Source organism: Siphateles boraxobius, unplaced genomic scaffold (genome assembly GCF_051911475.1).
Source record: "Siphateles boraxobius isolate OS27281-9 unplaced genomic scaffold, OSU_SipBor_1 68, whole genome shotgun sequence".
NCBI classification, from domain to species: Eukaryota; Metazoa; Chordata; class Actinopteri; order Cypriniformes; family Leuciscidae; genus Siphateles; species Siphateles boraxobius.
In genome coordinates this window covers 2,136,848-2,157,018 of record NW_027509195.1, presented here as the reverse complement: position 1 = coordinate 2,157,018, position 20,171 = coordinate 2,136,848, and the positions used below count along the sequence as shown (strand labels likewise).

The 20,171-nt window shown below is 39.2% G+C and overlaps 2 protein-coding genes across 21 annotated transcripts in view; one reads left to right on the top strand and one right to left on the bottom strand.

Annotated features, from left to right (window-relative positions):
- The window catches only part of LOC143722650 (papilin-like), a 630,543-nt gene that overhangs the window by 260,169 nt on the left and 350,203 nt on the right, over positions 1-20,171 (top strand). The gene's annotated exons all lie outside the window — the stretch shown is intronic.
- The window catches only part of LOC143722662 (uncharacterized), a 508,319-nt gene that overhangs the window by 418,543 nt on the left and 69,605 nt on the right, over positions 1-20,171 (bottom strand). The gene's annotated exons all lie outside the window — the stretch shown is intronic.

The following is a 20,171-nucleotide window of genomic DNA, read 5'->3' as shown; positions in this document are numbered from 1 at the left end:
CCCCCCCCCACACCTAGCACATTTCCTCTTTCCTTTGCATACTTTGGCTATATGTCCAAACTCCTGGCATTTGAAACATCTCATAGGTTTTGGTATGTATTCCCTTACGTTATATCTCACAAAACCGCAGTAAACCTCCTTTGGTATCTCCTTTCCTCCAAACTCTACCAAAACAGTTTCAGTCTCAATTTTCTCTATTCCCCTTGCCATTCTTATCACACTCTTAACTGATCCCTTCCTCACTTTCAAGTTCCCCATTAGCTCCCTCATACTGACATTTAGAGGAACTCCAGATATTACCCATTTACTACCATTAATTCTTTGTTCTCCAACTTTTACAAACTTAGATACTTTAATTTTTCCAACCATAATCATCTTCTTTGCTTTCACCACTTGTTCTTCACTACTACACCCTATTAGCAAGTTTCCATCTCCTAATACTTTTGCATGATTTACTTCCCCTATTTGCCCTCGAATAATTTTTGTTAACTTCAGTGGATCAATTTTCTTTACTCCCCCTTCCCCCTCAAATCTTACCACTACATTAAGCACTCCTGCCTTTGGATTCTCACTTTCTCCTCCCTCATTTTCTGTTTCACTTAACCTGTTAACCTTCAAGGCCACTTTTGAAAAATCCCCAGAAATGGCATACCCAAACTTAAACAGATACAGTTCATGAACCCTTTGCACTAAAAGCACAAGTATGATCTCATTTGAAAGCTGACACCTAGTAGTTTATTGTAAATGTAGAAATAATTATTGTCATAATGAAAAAAAAATGTTTAAATAGCTTCAAAGTTTTGTAAAGTTATTAGAAATTTACTTTTATGAAACATCTTCATAAAAATAAAATTGAAGTTGGCCCTGGAGCAATCTAGAAATGCACTGCAGCTAAAGCCATATGTGTGACCATTTTATATTTAAAATAAGTCTAAAACTCTGTATTTAGTTAAATGTTTTTCAAGATCATGTCAAATTACTTTATTTTGATTAGACTCTAAAATGCAAACTGATGTTTGGTCATCTTCTGAGTCATCTAATCAGTCTATTGTCTCTATTATTTTGTGGTGCAAACGAGCCCCATTCAGAGTCAGTCTCTCCTTGCACACATTTACACCTCTCCAGACTGGTTATGGCTCTAAATATGCATTTCTTTTGTCTGCATTATAGCTACTAACGACTGGCTATTCACAGGCTATTCATAGGGTTTCAAACCCTAATTTCTTTTATCAAAGTTCTCACTAAATATTTGAAACTGGTATCAAATGCACTGAAACATTTCAGTAAGCATTCCTATTTAGAAAAAAATCATAAAACAATAACTGCTGGTGGCAGGTGCACCTGGGCTAGCTAGCATGTTAGCTTAGCACACCATCAATACACGACCATTTATGAGATTGAAACCATGTTTGTGCTCCAAACTTACTTTATAACGCAAGTCGAGTGTTTTAAATAATCTTCTGTGATCTAATTTGGCTTCAGATAAAAAAAAATCCGACAGAAAATGTATTATTTATAGTGTTCTGCACGATGATGAAATCTATATCGATTAGCATTGCATTATAAATATAATCTATTATTATGAAATACCTGGCATGGCTTGAAGAACACAGGTAACTCAAATATCATTGCAATCATGTTTATTGTCTTCAAAACATCTTTATCTGCATGTTACAGCGATCTCTGTCAGCTACTTTCTGTATCAGTGACGTCCTGGAATGTCACATGACTATGGGTCTTCTTCGTGATCCATATATGGACTGTTATTGTGCATATAGCGCCCTCAGGCTATTGGTATGAATTGAAAACACAGCACATCTCAGTAAGAAGCGATCATAATGATTACATCGACGCATTTGGGTATAAATTCAACAAATATTATTCCTGTCTATAGAAATATGATGTGAATCTATGAGAATATATCAATATTTCTCCAAGTCTGCACATTTTTGAGCTAAAGCCCTGAGGGACGATGTTTTGCGAATCGCTGTCATGACGACAGCTTGGAGTGTTTTTTATGAATGGACCAGCTGACGCTCATAATTCATATTAAAGGTATCGACTCATTTTTCCATTTCATAACTCCTGACACAAATTAAGACATAACTGTCACTATAAGTTTCTCAGAATACAATAGTGGTCAAATACTGAATCTTGAGTATTATATCTTTTTAATGATGTATAGTTTGTCAAGGTATAACATTAAATCTGATAGTAAATTTGAACTAAATAAAAAAAAAACCGCTTCAGTGCGCCGACGCTCTGGAAACGGTTAACAGGTTAAACTACCTGTACAACTACCTGACAATTGACAGGAGACCACATGGCATAAGGAAATGCATGACAAGCCATGTGCTCACAACAGATCCTGCTGGAAGTAGCCATCAGAGGATGGGTACATGGTGGCCATAAAGGTAGGCCGTGGCATTTAAATGATCAATTTAAATGCCACGTATGCATTAAGTGTGCCAAGAAAACATCCCCCACACCATTACACCACCACCACCAGCCTGCACAGTGGTAACAAGGCATGATGGATCCATGTTCTCATTCTCTTTCCGCCAAATTCTGACTCTACCATCTGAATGTCTCAACAGAAATAGAGACTTATCAGACCAGGCAACATTTTTCCAGTCTTCAACTGTCCAATTTTGGTGAGCTCTTGCAAATTGTAGCCTCTTTTTCCTATTTGTAGTGGAGATGAGTGGTACCCGGTGGGGTCTTCTGCTGATGTAGCCCATCCGCCTCAAGGTTGTGCTTGTTGTGGCTTAACAAATGCTTTGCTGCATACCTCGGTTTTAACGAGTGGTTATTTCAGTCAAAGTTGCTCTTCTATCAGCTTGAATCAGTCGGCCCATTCTCCTCAGACCTCTAGCATCAACAAAGCATTTTCGCCCACAGGACTGCCGCATACTGGATGTTTTTCCCTTTTCACACCATTCTTTGTAAACCATAGAAATGGTTGTGCTTGAAAATTCCAGTAACTGAGCAGATTGTGAAATAATCTGAAATACTCGTGAAATGCTCAATAATTGTGAAATACTCGGCCCGTCTGGCACCAACAACCATGCCACGCTCAAAATTGCTTAAATCACCTTTCTTTCCCATTTTGACATTCAGTTTGGAGTTCAGGAGATAGTCTTGACCAGGACCACACCCCTAAATGTATTGAAGCAACTGCCATGTGATTGGTTGATTAGATAATTGCATTAATGAGAAATTGAACAAGTGTTCCTAATAATCCTTTAGGTGAGTGTGTATATATACATATATATAAATTACTATAGCCTATAAATAAAATAAGTTACATGACTGACTAGAACGCTGAATTACAGAGCTGGTGCAAACATTCACATTACTACGACCAGATGCTTCCTGCTGTCTTTAGTTTTTTTGTGAAGACTGCACATATTTATCTAGAAACGCCGCTCTCAGCACGATGTCGTGATGTTCACTTACAGTAGGTCTATATCGCTGGAAAGATATTTCCAACTTTTTTTTACCCCTATGAAGAAAAGGTCTAAGGTCATTTCGCCCGATGCCTAATTGTACGAGACTTGACTACTGAAGTTGTTTTTCCTGAGACCTGAAGCCATTTAGCCTGAGGCATGATGCCTTTTCGTCATATGACTAAAGTCTGAGAATGTCCTAAAACATACACTGTACTTGTGCCGTAGGTAAACAGTGTTCTGGTATACAGCCATATCGCATGGCTACAAGATCTTTGCCAATTAATCGACACCAGTAGCTGATTGGTGAAACATTCGGTAATCAGCAAAAATCCATGCCAATAGTTGTTTCATTCGTTGCTGGAGCTATATAGGGAATCTAGAGCAGCTAAGAAGGGTCCGCTGTCATTATACAGTATGAGAGCAGCCTCTATAGGCGAAATACAAACTATCACTGATGGCTCGTGTTTATTTTGATCACTGTGTGCTGCAAAGAGAGCACATGCTGGGCGGCGAGCGCTGATAGATGTGAAACTTTATGAATCCATAACATTACAATGATGTCATATCATTATAAAGTAATGTTGTAGATTTTTCCCTAAAACTAACTGCGTACCTGGAACCTAATCATTTTAATTGAACATTATCACTTTTGATTGGCACTAAGATCTCTAGTGCTCTTTTATTTGGGGTGCCCAGTCATCACCCAAGCGTCTCTAGTCGACACTTAAAAACTTATTTTTTAGCGTCCGTCAATACTTAATCTATAGCGTCTCTCGTAGACAACCGTAGACAACACTTAACAACCTTTATACTCTAACTTCTGCGTCTCTAGTCGACACTGGCCGAGTTCCCTAAACTAACTTACTTGGTTCCCTAATCTGACCTGCCGCGCGGCAGGAAATGACAGACAGACCTCAGCAAATGTCCTTCAAATGCTTTAATCACGGCCAGGAGAGTTCTCGAGCAATATTTAGAGAATCTCCCAAGAAGAAGCAAGGCAGGTGGATCTCAGATAAATCCCATTGAGAATCCCACCAGTCAACACGAATACAACAGTTTTTATATTGTAACATAATACATCACCATGAGTTCTCAAACCCAGACATCTCAAAACAGAATCATCATGACTAACATGTCACGCTCTTAATCATCACGATTGGTTACATTGTCAAAGCAAGTCCCCCCTTTCATTACCCTTTGTTAGTAACATCAGCAAAGATATCCTGTATCATCAAAAAATTTGTGAGGGGTTAATATTTCAATCAGTCATTTCACAGTATAACGGCTAGTCCAATTTCAAAGTTCCCTTTGACCAAAGTTATGTAAAAAAATAATTATCTGGACGTCGAAGATCTCAAAAATGAAGTTTATTACAGCATAGCAGTGGCAAGGTACACGAAGCACCTTGGGTTCATCGGCGTCAGACTGAACCCAGAACATCCAAATCTTAAACCTTTTATCCTGTTAGTTTACCACTCTTAATGTTAATGATGTTGAGACACCCCATTGTCTGAGAAGGTTCTCTGTGTCCCACATCTTTGATATTCTTTCAAATAAGAACGACCAAATGTTAAGGTGATAACATGTATTTGAAGTCCCTGTAATCAAGATGGTTCTCGATAGCCTGCTGCCGCTCCCACGCTATAGGTGATAACCATGACTCTGTGATTCTATTTACATATTACTGAGATTGGAAGGAATTGTTTCTATGATAAATAAGCTCTTTTAAGTTAAGGAACATTTCAATATATATATTGGAGTGGAAGTTGGATCGGAGCAGACTATAATTTCTTATAGTTATATTAAGTCAAAACTGTAGGAGTTTAGAGTTTGTCTGATGGCTACATCCTAGAAGAAAAATGAAGTAAGATTGATTTAGATTTTTTGGGGGTTAGAATCAGAAATGGAATTTTAGTCATTCTCAGACATAGGACCAAAGGAAGTGTTAGAACTTATCAAACGATGATAGTATAATTCATATCTTTGTGGTTAGCAACATAATTAATCTTTATCTCATAAAGAATCCATTACAGTAATTAATTTGCTGACTAGATGCTGCATTAGCAGATGAAGAACCGCAGTAGCCTATGTTTGCTGTCGAGAGGACGAAAACATTACTAGTACCTAAACCGATTAAAACAAAGTGACAAAAATACACGCAATTCAGACCCAATGTTTAATGTCACAATTGTTACCATCTATTTGCATTCGTTTATATTCAGGTGGTCACTTTTGCATTCATTAACCATATTTAAGAATGACTGTTTGGATTTAAATGAAATGGCAACACTTTACAATAAGTGTCCATTTGTAACATTAACTAAGGTTAATTGTTCATTGTTGTTGAAGGAATACAACTTTGTCAAATGTTTAATTTAACTTCTAATACTATCATATATAAACTGAGAAAGTTCTGTAAATTGAATTTAGCATTCAGCTGTGGAGCACGAAAGTCCTGTCTTATTCTGTGTCTCTATATACAGCTGTCAGACGGGTTTTCTTTCTATTGTAAGTTAAATGAAACATCTTAGTGAAACTCTTGGAGACTCTCGCGAGCTTTTGTCTTAGCAAGAGAGAGTCCTGTCATTCCTGTTCTGGAGTCTCAGGGTTTGAATAGGTTTTTTTCCCTCTCTCTTTCAATACAGGTTCCTAAACCTGTATATGAGTTTCCACCATCACAATGTAATCCCTCCCTCTTATAATTTATATATATTACAATGTTTGACTCAAGAAGTCAGACGATGTTGGAATGACTGCAGCTACCGACGAGCAATAAAATAACTTCTGCTTGGAAAACTTCCTCCGTCTCCTGGTCTGAGCTTCTAACTTTTCTACAAGGAAAAAGTTCACTACATTGTTAAAGGGATAGTTCACCCAAAATGGAAATTCTGTCAGTATTTATTCACCATCATGTTGTTCCAACTCTGTAAGACCTTCGTTCAGCTTCGGAACACGGATTAAGATATTTTTGATGAAATCTGAGAGCTGGATCACTCCTCCATACTAGTCCATAGGCTTCTTCAGGGATTGAAACTGGCCAGCCTCGAAAAAGTTATTAAAGGCATCGTTAAAATAGTCCAAGTGACTACAGTGGCTCAATCTTAAGTTTATCAAATGATGAGAATACTTTTCAATCCAGTTTCAATCCCTGAAGAAGCCTATGGACTAGTATGGAGGAGAGATCCAGCTCTCAGATTTCATCAAAAATATCTGAATTCGTGTTCCGAAGATGAACGAAGGTCTTAAGGGGTTGGAACAACATGAGGGTGAGTAAATACTGACAGAATTTTCATTTTTGGGTGAACTATCCCTTTAAAGGAGAACTCCGGGCAATTTTTAAGTTAATCTTGATCGTTAGACCTTTGTGAGTACTGACTTTAGAAAAAAAAACGAACCGGATTGGTGCTTGCTACTCGGAGCTGCGACCGCGAATGCCCAGAGCTCCCACCCAGCTAAAACGGCAGCTATGGGGGCATGGACATAAAGAGCGTTTTTGAGCCTCTTAACAGACACAAAATGCAATTAAAATGTCTGTCCAACATGAACAGGGACCCTACATGTGAACAAGATACGTTTAGCAACTTAGCCATTGTTTCAACTCACCTAAATAGTCTTTTAGACAGCAAGCTGTAGTCTCGAGCTGCAGTCCCGTGCTGTAGCCGGAAAAGATAAACAATGTCCAGGTGGGAGGAGCGTTGATCATGTGCGACGAGTTAAGATCAGAGTTGCTTACAAGTGAAGAAGAAATGGTTCGTGTTTGTGCCTTTCCGAATTGTGGCAACTACATTGTTTTATGTAGAGTATTATGAGAGAGATCAACAAAACGAGTGCATTACCTGCATCTATCTAGCTGATATTCTTCAGATCAATCTTATAGTCATAATCTCAAAATCAGTTTGAATATCTGCTGAGGAAAGGGAAATATTTGTCTTTTTAACAGTTAAGAGGATTTCCCATGACAGCGCTAGTCAACCTTGTTTCGACCTTTCAATATAAAAGTCTTTGCGACTGACTCTTAAAAACATTAAATCAGTCTTTGCTGCCATTTTAAAGGTGTAGTAATGTAACTTTCACTGAATTCGAAATCACATTCACTAATGGACCCTTTCTCAATACCAAATACGGCATGTTATTTTAAAAATGTTACTTATTGATAAATAATATTCAAATAAACAATATTAGCCATTATAAAACTATAAAAAGTTTGTACATAAATGTGATGAGCTTCAGATTATGCGTGTGTAGGAAGAAGAACACAGGGTCGGCAGGACTGGGACTCGCACTTTATTTATAATTAAATGAAAAGAAAACAAAAACCTGCGCTCGTGCGCCTTCACCGTAGTTATCACTACAGCACTATTTATAAACCACTCTTCCCGCTGTACCAGCTCTCGCTGTATGTCTCCAGCTCTCTCAGTTCAGTCAGACGAACACTCCTCCCACTTCAGCAAAACTCAGTCCACTTGATACATAACTCAGTCCACTTGATATAAAACTCTTCCCGATGTTTTAGCTGTCAGCGCGGGTCGCGTGCGAGTCCCAAGCCCTACTCTCTCCAGTACCGAATGCTCCAGTACCACCTTGCTGATGATATCCTCGACGTCGCCTCCGTCGGCCATCAGCCATCTGCGGCAGGAGTCCCGGAGCTGCTGCGCCATGACGAAGGGTCGGCCGGACTCTTCCAGGCTTAGGGACCTGAATCGCCGCCGGAGTTGTTCAGGGGTCCGGCCGACCCACTGAAGAATGGCGCGCCTCAGGTCTCCGTAGACCAGGAGATTCTGGACTGGCAGTTGGTGGGCGGCTATCTGTGGCTTCCCCGACAGCAGTGGGATGAGCCGCTTGGGCCATTCCGCGCGGGGCCATCCCCGGGCCTCGGCATACCTCTCAAACAGGTCCAGGAAGGCCTCCGGATCGTCCTGGGGTCCCATTTTATTGAGAGGTAGGGGCGGGGCAGAGGCCGTAGCTGGTGGAGGGACGGCCCGAATCTCCTGGTCGAGCCAGCTCCGGAACAGCTTGCGGTCTTCTTGCTGGCCTCGGAGAAGCAGCTGGAAGCGTTGGTCTTGCTCCTCCCTTACGGCCAGCTGGGCCTGATGTTGCTCCCTATGAAGACCCACGAGCGAATGAATAAGCTCCGCAAATGGCGTTCCTGGCAGGGTCTGCATGGCGGCAGCAGTCTTCTTCTTCCCAGGTTTCGGCACCAGTGTGATGAGGTTCAGATTATGTGTGTGTAGGAAGAAGAAGAAAGGGTCGGCAGGACTGGGACTCGCACTTTATTTATAATTAAATGAAAAGAAAACAAAAAGATGTGACCGAGCGCCTTCACCGTAGTTATCACTACAGCACTATTTATAAACCACTCTTGCCGCTAGACCAGCTCTAGCTGTATGTCTCCAGCTCTCTCAGTTCAGTCAGACGAACACTCCTCCCACTTCAGCAAAACTCAGTCCACTTGATACATAACTCAGATTACAACACTTGATATAAAGCTCTTCCCGATGTGTCAGCTGGCCCAAACCCTTCTCTCTCAGCCGCTCTCTCATTCTCAGCGGCTTATATGCGGTCTCTCCACGCCAATCACTGCAAGCAGACACAGGTGTTCATCATCTGCACTTGACCTACTTACTCACCGCACAGCTCGCTGATTCCTCTCTCGCTGCAGACTTCGCGAAACCACGCCCCCCTTGCCACAATAAACTCCAGCAAACAGTTCAGTCAAAAGTACAAAAGCAGAGGTTATAGTTATAGTCACAGATTTACATAATAAAGGACATCGTAAGACATCTAGCCTTTATTATGTATATCTATGGTTATAGTAGCCTTCAGGGTTTCAGTTAAATAGAAATATAAAGTTATGAAACGTTTCAGAACAAATTGATTTGCATGAGGGCAAAGTATGAATAAGACCAAAAATTGCCCGTTTGATATACCCAAAATGAATTATACTTCATGTTTAAACACGATCTAAATAAGAGCCAGCGGAAAATTCCCGAAGGACTGGCCGGAGCGGTTCTCAGCAGGTACATGGGTGCTTAACGACCAGTGGCTGTCTGGAGCTCAATCTCCGAAAACATCTAAACAAATTGCGCTATGTTATAAGTCGCATATTTGAGGTCTAAATGACTACATTCCCGCCTAAAAAAATTATTTTCCGTGACACAACAACCGTAGTTTCTAACGTAAAAAAACGTTAGATTAATAGCTGCGCAGTACTTGGTAGCCTTGTCCCTATAAATGATTTATAAATAAACATATATTTATTTTAATAAACTTGTAAGCTATTGCACTATATTAAATTGTTTTTTGACCTAATTATTTTGCACTGAAATGACACACTCGAGTCTGTCGGCTCTGACAGCGTTGAGTCACCTGCACCTGCGCAATATAGCCTATACTTTCCGAAAATAGTACTATGTCAACTAGTGATATCAGCACAAGAACTGTTGAGGAATATGCAACAATTTAGACAATTGTTTTTGTCATAATGTTATGATAACTGACAGACACTATCATTTCAGCCGCTCTGTGCATGTCCTCGCACAGAGCGAGGCTGAACATAGGAGCTCAGCTTTGCGGCTGAGACACGAATAGACTATTAATTTAAAGCTTTTACTCTTAAACACACAAGGCACATCCACTTTAATGAAAAAGGAATATTTATTAAACAAACCAGATCAAGACGAGAGCAGGAATGAAATAAAGTGCCTAACTATAAAATAAAGCATAGGCTCAAAACTAATACAAACGGTGGGCACAGTGCAATTGCGCATTAGGCTCCAAAAAAAGGAAATGCAATAAATAATACTAGAAATAAATGGTCACAATAATAAAAGTGAACCATAAAATGTTTCCAGCATGGTATGGGTGTGTCTGGGGGATGCTACCGTCGTTGCGTGCGGGTGCACCTGCAGTTAACTTATAAAACCATTATTTCTAACTGGCATATTTCAATGTTTTATGCCAATTCTGATATGTTCATTCATATAACAACTCAAAAAAGACGGGGCAACTAAACGCAGACAAGTTAGCTTACCGTTTTTAGGTGATATGCCATATTTGATGTCGAGCTGTGATATGCAAACTTTGCCTTCGACTTTTTTTCTATTTTCATAAAATACTGCCACACTCCCGATGTCTTTGACATGGTAGATTACTCTGACAGTAAATTAAACGCTAAATTCAGCAAACCACCATGGATGATGCAGACCAATGCCTTAGTAGTTCTTTCTTCAATCTGTCTCCAGTGGGTTGGGCTAATCCAAAAAAGTGAAAGCAAGGGGGGTGTTCTGAAGACAGACTGTTACTTGTGAAACAGGGGTGCTCTGAAAACACCATCATTAGCAATTAGTGATGAAATGAATGTAATGAAATTAACGCGGCAAAAAGTCGACCAATCAGAATTTTAGTCGAGCCAGAACGTATCGACCAATTAATCAGCTAGTCGACAGGGAAATTACAGCCAGAGAATGTCTAATATGGGGAGAACTTTCACTCGCAGTAAACTTCCGGGTTCTGAACTGGTTGCAGTTCCACTCTGGTTCCATATGAGGGCGCTCACAGGACGAGTGCAGAATGAATGGGGGTCTATGGAGATATACCCCTAAAAACCCACTTTTCTCAAGATATAATTTTTTATCTAGTAATTTGAATGTTGTTTTCGAAAGGAGATTCAAAGAAATTACAGATTACTGGGTGTTAGATTTTTTAGAGTCACTTATTTGCTTTAAAAAGTCTTTTAAAATGTCAATGACGTCATACACATCGTACGACCAGAGAACTGCTTTACGGCAATCCTTCAGTCACTTTGGTGCTTTCGCGATCTGCACTTTCTTTTCTCTCGAGGCATCGACAACACAGCTGACACAGGTAAATACAGGTGCTAGAAGAGTTAAGTTCGCCTTAACATTCTGGTCCCGCTTTGGATGCCACGATGCCATCAGGCGGTATGTCTGGTCGTAATCAGTTCTTCACTGACCAATCAGTGTCCATTAGGAGAATGCTAGCTATTATGGGCAACAACAACTCAACCTGTAAGAAATCAAAAGGACATAAGTACTCGTTCATTCAACTTTCGACCTATATCCCATGTTGAACTTGCAAAACCTACATTCAAATCTGAGATCTCTCAACGGCAATTGGGTGAAAGAGACAAATTTAGCCGTCTAGCCTCCATAGACTCCCATTCATTTTGCACTCGGACGATCGCCCCCCAGTGGAACTACAACCAAAATTCGGTACAATAGGGCTTAATAGGGAGTGGCCAGGCTTTCCGTAGACGGGCTTTGTTACAGCCCTAGTGGCTTGCTCGTCCGCCATGACACTCTGTGAGAAATGCTACAAGCAGAGTGATACAAACGGTGAAACTGTTCCAGTGTTGATACTGGGGTAATATTGCAAGACTGGAAAGGGCTTTCGGCCAATCAGATTCAAGAACCAGAATAAACTTTTGTTTATATTATATTATATTATGTAACCAATAATCTACGAGAGGGTGTTCTGTATCGTGAATAAGCCACGGCTGAAGGGCGTTTTTAGGCACAACGCGAAGCCGAGTAACAGTTTCAGCCGTGAATTATTCACGATACAGCACTAGCTTCGAGTACCGCATTGCTTTTATAAAACGTTTACCACACAATACAAATTTTAAATGCAAAAAATGTGTATCAATGCAACTGTCTTTCATGAAGTAAAATCACTAAATCCTTCTGTCCACTGGAAAAAAAATAGTCCCTGACCGTGAACCGCAAAAGAAGTTATATTATTTTGCCATTAGATGAAGACAAAGACTGTCTTTATGAGTGAGTCAGTCAGAGAAGACTTTTATATTGGAAAGACTGAAACTTGTGAACACGAAGCAAGATGTAACTGACAAATGACTAGCGTGTCAGGGCACGGTAAAACCCATTAACTGTTAAAAGGACAAGATGTTGCAGCGGACATTCAAATGGATTCTTATTACAAATTTAGGACTGACCTGAAGGAAAATGCTATATCTACTGTAAATGCAGGTACACTCGTTTACTCGACCTCTCACAATACTCTTCTCTATAAGCTTCAATGTACAATATCAATAAGAACATGTGTTTGAGTTGCTCCAACTAGAGTGGTTGCTAGGGGGGTTGTATAGAGATGCATTGAACCGTTGAGTGAAGCGTCATCGCTTTGTTTTATCGTGACTAAAACACAGCTATTGACCAATAGGAATCAAGGAATAGAACAGTTTTATATATTATATTATACTACGGGGCTGTTGAATGCTTGAATCTGATTGGTTAACAAAGATTCTAAGGTGTGCAATTATTTTCAGGGAAACACACAGCTAAAGTAGTTTCAGGAAAGTCTTGACCGCATTACGAACATGTCAATATGACTTTGCCAAATGATTTCAGTTATTTCAAAGGTACTTACAGTCTACAACATAGGGCTGCACAATTAATTGAATTTTAATCACGATCACGATTTTGGCTTCCCACGATCAAATTCGCGTTATCGACCGATATTTTTAAAATGCGTCAATCCGTTCTCAGAACGCTCCGTATCAAAGTTATTTTATTTTATTTTTTTGCAAAGCCAATCTAGCGCTCCCTTAACCACTGTCTGATCACGTGCCTCCATGAGCCACAGTGCGCGAGAGACGTGTGTCTGCGCGCGAGTGACAGAGCACGAGAGACCGAGGGTGCTTCTCAATAGGTGTTTCTCAATGTCAAGGAAGGATCCTCGGAAGCCGTTATTTCGAGGATGCTACGTCATCGACATCCGTCAAAGGACTGTTCCAATGTCGAGGATCCTCAGAATTTCAACCAAGGACTGAGTCCTTCGTTCGAAAAATATCCCATACACAGGAAAGGATGCATATGTGTAGCCTTCGCGCTCTCAAATCACCCACAATCCTATGCGCCAGCTTTGCTATCTTGTTCAAAAAATCAAAAATGTCAGACGTTAGCGGAGTCCGAGCAATAACGGGGCACTATGTTTGTACATGTAAGTTACCATACATTTGTTATAACCGTTGTACATATAAGTAAAGTTTAACATTTAAATGCCAGTACAAATTACTACCATATTGATATTACAAATTATACAAATATATACAAATTACGTTATTATGGCTAACTGAACCGGACCTGTCATTTAGCTTGGTTGCCGTCACCGGCATTTCTTTTATAAATAACTAGTTAAGTTGTACAAAGTAATTTAACATGATTAGCAGAAGAGAATTCTTTTAAAAGCATTTAAAATCGTACTGGCCCCAAACTTTTGAACGGTAGTGTACATCATAACTTTTTAATCTTTTTGAATTTTTGCAGTGCCAAAAGCGGACTTTTTCACTGACACAATGACGTGCACTTGCTAGCCTGTTCCATTTACGTGTTCTCCGAATGCCAAAGAGGTGCCTCGCCTAGCCTCCGAAGGAAATGACTTGGAAGGATCAATCCTGCCAAGGAAGTATCCTAGACATTGAGAAACGGCTAATATCCCTCCTCGTCTCGTTCCTCTGTCCTCCATCCTATGACCCGGAAACTGATCGAGCCCAGCCATCTAGAAGGACATCTCAATTCTCTAATCGCACCACGAGGAGTCGAGGATCGAGGAGTGAGGAGGTTTCCAGAGGATACATGGGTGTATCCTATGCGGAAGAGTTTTATCGACTAAACGTGACGCACGTATCAATTATCCTCTCCCTTCACATCGATCACAATCATTTTAATTTATTCTTTACCATTGCAGTTTATATAAACTACATATCTCAAATATTTCAACAAGATATCTTGCTTTATTGTTATTTCTTAAAAAATTCTTAAATAAACAAACTTCAACAACATAAGGGCAGATCCTTTGAGCGCTGCTGATGACGCTGTGAAGTGACGCTCGAGTGATCAAGTATTCCAATGTATAAAAAAGCTTTCATTCGATTCCTCCGTCATCGTTTTCTTTGCTTGCAGCGTATCCTACAGGGGGTGGAGCTGAGACACGAGGAAAGGAAACAAGGATGCACAAATAAGTAATGAGAAGCACCCGGAGTGTCCAAGAGCACGCTCGACAGTGCTCGAAAGTCTGCGTGCGAGCGAAAGCGTGCGAGAGATACCGAGTGTGAGCATTAGTAAATTGGTACATACTACATAGTAATATATAATTACTATATAAGAGGCATGGTAGTTTGATTAATGGAATCCAAAAATCAGTAGTAAAAACGTCTTGTTTTGAACTTATCGTTTAATAAATAGAAATAATTCGAGCACATAAACTTTCATATGGAAGATTAAATAAGATTCAATTCATGCTGTAAGATTTCACAACCAATCACTGACACTGTACCACAACCAGGTTTTAAGTTTCTTAAGCGTCAAATAACAATGACTCCGAATTTTATCCATTAATTCAACTTCCATAGTTCTGCCTTGAAATGTATTTGGTTACATTCTGTTATGGAATATTTGTTTTTTATTGTATATTTTGAGTTTTATTCACATCCATTATGCAGGTAAAATTTAAGTTTATATTTTGCTTCCTAAAATATATTTACACCATGTAAAAATTTTGCGGGAATTTAAAATTTTGGTGAATAAGAGGACCTGTTTTATTTTGATGCACATATTTGTACATTAGCAGGAATGTAGCACAATATGGATGTGAAAGCAGTTATAATTAGCCTATGTGACAATAAAAATTAGTTTTGGTTAAAATCAACAAATAATCGTGATAATTAATCGTGATCTCAATATTGATAAAAATTATTGTGATTATCATTTTGGCCCTAATCGTGCAGCCCTACTACAACAGCAAAAGAACCAAAACCCACAATGACACTGACCAAGCAAATACATATGTTAAACAATAGGATTAAAAACAACAAATTATTTGGTTTTTTTAATCATTTTAAGTGGAATAATTGATTCCAGTCTGTTCAATAGCCTTACACACATTACCATCTCGGGTGTGCATTATTTACTAATAATTCAACGTCATGTCATCAATTATTCCTTACTTAATAAATGCTTTAGAAGTATTTTTCTTTGTCAGTTCAAGTAAACTAATGTTAACAAATGGATTGTGAAGTGTTACCTTATATTTATTATATTAACATTCTCATTGCCTTTCAGTTTGCATTTTATATAATAATAATTGTTGTTATTATTATTTTGTTCTATTCTGTCAAAAGTACCTGAATTCTGCCTATAGCACTGTGTCAGGCAAATCTTACAAAATTAATAAAGATGATGAATGATACTTAATGCAATTCAGTCTGTAAGTAAAACTAGCTATTCATGCCTTATGTTTTTTGCTGTACATCTGACACTTAATGTCACTAAATGGCCAGACTAAATCTGAATCTCTATCCATACAGGCTAGGTGCCTAACTGAAGGGGAATCCAGTGTGTGCCGAATACTGTTCCCATGATGGTCAGTTCCCTGCCGGACAGAAATGCTGCTCAACCACCTGTGATCATGCATGCAGTGTCTGGGGTTGGGGTTGAATTCAATTGCTGAATTGCAGATACGTAGAATCAATCATATTAGAGAAAAATGTCATGTTAAAAAAGTCATGTTACCTTTGCCATGTACCTATCCTATGTAAATTGTTGTATTCTCTTTGCCGTTGGGATTCTCTGTGATTGATATGAGGTCCTACCAGCCGTGAATAAAGCATATTCAAAGAAATTGTTTGGAGTCTGTCTGATTAATACTGCGTTGCAGGCTAGACACGAGATCTTATTTTCATTCCCAAGTGATAGTGCTGAAGTGGATTACTATAGACATGTGGAGCAAGTGGAGAGACGTCGGTAACACGTAACATTCCGATAGTCCACTTTAGACATTCTACTAACTGTAAGTAACTTTGCAGCTATATATCAACTAACTGTTATTAGAGTATTTGTAGACTGTCTGCTTAATATCTGCTAACACTTTATTTTGTTGGTCCCCCAACAGATATTCTACTGACTATAAATAACTTGGCAACTACAAGTCAACTTATTGTCCTAACCCGAACCCTAACACCTAACCATAATCTAAGAGTCTACTACACTCTACTAATACTCTAATGAGAGTTAGTTGACATGTAGTTACTTATAGTTAGTCGAATGTCTAAAGTGAACTATCGAAATAAAGTGTAACCGAGACGTCTTGTAGAGTACAAATTTGTAGGTGTCTAGAAGGACGGCAAGTTGACTGAAGTCAGGTGCGTCGGGGCATTTCTACCACTATATGTATATGTGTGTGTGTATATATATATATATATGGGTTTCCAGTTAGTTTATTATGGGAAAGTTAATCTGTTTTATAGAGCTGCTTCAGATTTGAATTCAATAACACCCAGTCTGGAGGTCATTACAGGGTTAGCCCTTGGGCAAATTTATGAAAATCAAGGAAAAAACAGTCCAGTCCTTCAAAACAACATATTTAAATATCATTGCATTACAGAAAGTAGAAAATACTTGCCAAATTCCTAGACATCCATTTTCAGTAGTTGGATTGTAGTTTCTGTGACAATTGGTTACTCTCTAGTGGCGTAAACTGAGATGACTTAACATCACGCTCTTCCATGTATATTTATCCCAAATACCCGAATCATGCAGTTCCTTTAAAAAATATTTACATGAGAGCAAAATATGGTTTTCTAAAAACACTGAAAAAAATGTCTTTGCTTATGTGACTTGACAAAAAGAAAAAGTGGCTAATCTTTGCTGATGTGACCCACAAAACAACAAAATACAAAACAAAAAGGTGGCTAATCCATCTGTCTTGGAAGCTCATTTGTTCAACAAAAGTTCAGAACAGTCCCTTGGCATCGAGTCATTCCAGGGCTGAAAAGCATCTTTAAACTCCAGCAGATGCCGTTTTAGAGTCATGATTCTCTCAGCTGCTTATGGTGCGTTCAAGTCCTCCTGGGAAGTTTGTGCGTACGAGGTGGGAAGTCGTGTATATACAGCAAGGTTTGTTAACTCTGCTTATAGAAAATTAAGAACAAAGAATGCGCATCAGGTGTGTTTTTCTTTTTATGTTTTTAATTAACTTATGAAGCCAATGTAAACTGTAAACTCTTAGCATTTTTTGTTGTAATTCATTAACTTGTTGCTTATAACAAGATTAATGATGATCATGATAAATGACAGTTTCTTGGACAAGTAAACATTGAAATTCAATTAAAATGTACCGTCAACTACAGACGTTGCATCTATTGATTCCGCCATGTTTCACTGACACGCCCCCAACTCGTACGGATCGGGGCTTAAAGAAAATCCCAGGCTCCCCACTGGTATTTACGACATCGTGGTGGCGTTCAAGTGCATTCAACTCGTAAATACGATCTATACGAGATGACTTGAACGCACCATTAATATGGACATTTCAGGCATCAGACTTGCTCTCGGCAGTTAGGTCAGCAGTTGCACTCCCACTCCTTTGGCCAGTGACTTGGTTCATCCTGGAATGTGCGGGTCAGCAAGTTGTAAAAGGAGCCGTACCCCACCCCGACCACCGTGCAGGTAAGGCAGATGAGTATCTATATAGTATAGACCCTTTGCAAACACGTGACCATGAGCACGTGACGACGCCATGCTGGACGTCAAAATCACTGGACGCACAGGCTAAACATTAGAAGACGAGTGGGAAGTTTGATTAGTTTTAAATAGTTTAAAATAGATAACGTTACCACTAAACGTCATGTCTTCTATTGAAGAAGTTGTAGTGCTGTTATCGGTCAAGGTAGAGCATCTGGTAGGTGCTCACAAAGTGCAGTATTTGGAGAAGTTGGAGATAGCAGGTTTGGCCCGTACCTTCTTCCTCCCTCAGTTTTCACGGACCTCATTAAATCGCCGAGTCTCCCCGACTTCAGCCCACACGATGTGTACCACAGAGCTGCCAACTCTCACGCTTTCGCCGTGTGACACACGGTTTTGCCTGTTTTCACACACACTCAAGCCACACATCCATTTTCTCACGCAGAGAAAAATCTCTGACAAAGAGGACACTGACACCGACAGACAAGACAGAGAAAGTTACTTTTGATATGGAAAAAATTCTCAGCTGTCAGATTCTGTCAATATTTTTTACGAGATTCACACAATAAGTAAAGTTTTGGCGCTTTTAAATGTGACAGATCGCTGTAGCGCCTCAGTTCAAACGGCAGTAGCCTACAACTTTTTTTATCGTCCCCACGATATGTCCATCAATATGGTTTATTGTGTATTAACATCTATTTTTTGCTTAAGTAAAGATTTATATAACAACTATGATTTTAGAGGACATGGTCGGCCGTGGCTTTTTAATGGATGCCTGGACGCATCCCAGCTCTGGGAAGTGCAGTCATTAATTATCGATCACACGTTAATCCATGCAGTAAATCACGGAGTGTCTGTGATCAGGAGTAACCACATATAATTGTAAGATCTAACGTTAGTCATCTTCTTATCTGTGATTATATTCGCTGTAGCCTATGTTAAGATTCTACCAGTTAAACAGCATAGTGAAAATGTATTCAAAAGGTGCATTTATGGTTTCACTGCAGCATTAAACAATAACATCACAATAACATTCATGTAAAAATGAAGTATTTATGCCACTTTCTGTATTTGTTGGTGCATCATAGCCAGTAAACCACGGAGTATCTGTGATCAGTAGCCACACATAATTGTAACATCTAGCCATCTTCTTATGTGATTATATTCACTGTATATTCACTTAAGATTCTACCAGTTAAACACAGCATAGTGATTAAGATGTATTCACAAGGTGCATTTATGGTGTCACTGCAGCAGTGACAATTAATCAACATCGTTAACATCGTGCACTTAAACAGTTTGAAGTTAAAGTTTTATTTAGAGCCCCAAATCACTGTTTACAGTCTCAAAGGAGCTTACAAGCCCACAAGTTTATAACAAACAAAACAGGACAACACGTCCTTACTTAATCCTTATGCATGGCAAAGATTCTCAGTTATACAATTTATTATCACACTGCAATATTAGTAAACTACACAGAAGAATGTCCATAAAATACTGTACCGTCAGGAGCCCATTGTCTGACATCATCTACCCACTGATGCACGATGTTCTCAGGACACCCCAGCTCACTGCTCAAATCCTCCCGTCTCTGAGACTCAGCCTCAGCCTTTTTGAAAGTCTGGTGTAAAAAAATAAAAGATTTCTGCCTTTGCCATCTTAAAAAGTGAGAAAAATCATGAAAAGCTTTGTATACATAACTCAGACACAACATAATACCTTGATGTATCTGCTGGAGTGCAAGATGAAGGCCTTCCTGCTTCTGTCAGTTCCATCCAATAGCATGAACAGTTAGCATGTCACTCCTGGCTTTAAAGAACAAAATGATGTGATGGAGGAAAGTCCCATTAATGCTCATGGCAATTTACTTCATCCACACATTGACCATTGAGTTTTAATTTAAGAGAGATGTAATGCAGTTCTATTAATGTGTTACTATCTTATTAGAATATTTCCAGCTTTATATTTGCAATACATATTATATAATATTTGCAATCTCAGAGTAGAAAGTATTAGACATAAAGAATAAAAAAAAGAAGAAAGAATAAAATAATTAAAATATTTTGTTTCCTAAAATAATTAAATAAGCAACAATTACCAGATTGTGTCATGTACTTGGTTGTGAGGGCACAACGAGACAGGTAGCTGTTTACCATTTCCGCCTCTTCCCCTGCAGTAGTGCCAGCACCTTCCTGATTTTTACCACTCCAGATTATGTAAC